Here is a 2,429-nt window from a genome sequence, read left to right as displayed (position 1 = left end):
TAGTCCTCATCCTACTCATGCACGTGGGGTTCCTCCCTCTCCTTGCCCAAATCCCAGTCAAGTTGCCTTAATTGACAGCCGCCGCTCAGTCTCAAATGGATGGATCCGGCGATACCATCTAGCCTGGCAGGCGAAATGCAAATTCAGCTGGGAATCTTGCCTCCTCGTGACCTCCTGAGGCGAAGGGGGAGTTCAAACACGCATGCAATCGGCATGTATGATAAAGAAAATGACATAAATAAATGATATATCACAAGGGAGAGGCCTTGGCTGAAAGGTGACTATGCTCCTTACGTGTTTGATCCTAGCGAACTTTGACTTGCCGCCTGCTTTTGAGGCCTGATGAACCCTGGCATGAACTATGCCAGCGGTGCCCAGATCCATATTAGGAATAAAGCATTCTATTAGGGCAAAAAGCCCTTCGGTAAAGCAACGTCCCCCAACCAGTGGCCTCCTGTTGTCTTTGGACTACAGTTCCCATCATCTCTTGCTACTGGCCATTCAAGCAGGGGCCGATGGGTGTCGGAGTCCAACCCCACCAGGTTGGGAAAGGCTGAGCCAAAGAACTGGCTTGTTTTCTGAAATCAAAGCCTGCTCCCTTCTTTCCTGACCACCCACACCCCTTTCCTTCTGCCCATTCTCATTCTTTTTCCTTTATGTCTCCGACTTTTGTGTCTGGCCTTCTCTTCCCCACATTCCTCTGGGCAGCTCACTCTGCCTTGTCTCAGCTGTCATTTCCTAGCTCAAGGGTGGAGAAGCTGTTCCACTCCAAGTGTTGCTGGACCTCGGCTTCCATCATCCCTGGCCAGTGAGCCAAACTGATACTTCCAGATAAGCCCATTGGCCCCTGGTCTCAGCTGTTCCACCAATGGCAGCCAGAAGCACCCCTGCCTCTCTGTGGCATGTGGGCAGCTTCCTCAGTCCCACGGCAGCCCCTCCTCACATGTCTCCATCTGTCTGGAAGTTTTGTTATGGCACAAAAACAACCCCACCACTGCCAGGATTTGGTAGAAAGCTGGTGCTTTCTAGCTGCAAGGTCTTCACCATTGCAGAGCATATGAATGATGGAGCACAGCATATAGATTATGTTCACTTACGTATTACATACCTAACTATCACACACAATGTTGATGGGAATAGAGAACAGGGCTCTTTCTGTGGTGAAATCCCATTTCTGGAATACTCTCTCCAGCTCTCTGTTCCTGTCATCTTCTGTTATATGTTTCCAGCAGCTGGCGAATGCTTATTATTTTCTAATTTAATTTCGTATGTTAATATGGTGCTTTATTGTTGCTGTTTAGTTTCAATGTTTTATTGGTGCTTTATCCTTCTTATATCCTGCGATGATGTGTCAGGTTTTAAAGTGATTTCTTTATTACAGGTGGCATCTGATGAAGTCATAATAATAATAGTAATAATTTATTATTTATACCCTGCCCATCTGGCTGGGTTCCCCCAGCCACTCTGTGCGGCTCCCAACAGTATATTAAAAACACGATAAAGCCATCAAACATTAAAAACTTCCCTAAACAAGGTTGCCTTCAGATGTCTTCTAAAAGTCAAATAGTTGCTTATTTCCTTGACATCTGATGGGAGGGCATTCCATAGGGCAGGCGCCACTACCGAGAAGGCCCTCTGCCTGGTTCCCTGTAACTTCACTTCTCGCAGGGAGGGAACCACCAGAAGTCCCTCAGAGCTGCACCTCAGTTTCAAGGCTGCCAATGTGGGTGGAGACGCTCCTTCTGGTATACTTGAAGTCACTGATATAAATGAACTTAAGTTAGGCATGGGTGGTAGTAAGTAGAGCATCTCCTTTGCTTGCTGAAGGACCCAGGCTCCAGCCCCGACAACTTCAAGAGACCCCTCTGAAGTATTCGACAGCTCCTGCTACTCAGTGTAGACAGAACTGAACTGGTCTTGTGTTCACAAGCTGCTCACTCAGAAAGTGAGAAGCAAAGAACAACAGAGAGGCATGCACTCCCTCCTATTTTTCTCTTTCTCTATTTTCTCCCTTCTCACTCCCCCTCAACCCCACATTGCCTACAACAAAATGTGTACAGTCTCAGAAGGACTGTAATTGAGCTGTATGATTTGAAAACAGAGACACTGAATGTACTCTTGCTACTTATGGAAAATCTTTAAATAAAAAAATATATATTTTTATTGAAGGAATGCTTAGTTATTTGTAAATTGCCAATGTTCTGGGAATTAATAGTAACAACAACAACTGTTGATGATGGTTCTGTTGTTGCCATACCACTGAATTTGACAAACATTTATTATTATTGCTATCAATTATCGATTCTAATAATAATGATTGATTATTACGATAAACGGACAATGCATGTCAGTAACGCTTCTCTTGTTTTATCCTTTTCCACGTGAAAAAAGTGTCTTATTCTTTTCCACGTGAAAAAAGAAACCTATCT

The sequence above is a fragment of the Podarcis erhardii genome, assembly GCF_964252035.2.
Source record: "Podarcis erhardii genome assembly, chromosome: 13".
Taxonomy (NCBI): domain Eukaryota; kingdom Metazoa; phylum Chordata; class Lepidosauria; order Squamata; family Lacertidae; genus Podarcis; species Podarcis erhardii.
Note: the sequence above shows the minus strand (reverse complement) of the source record.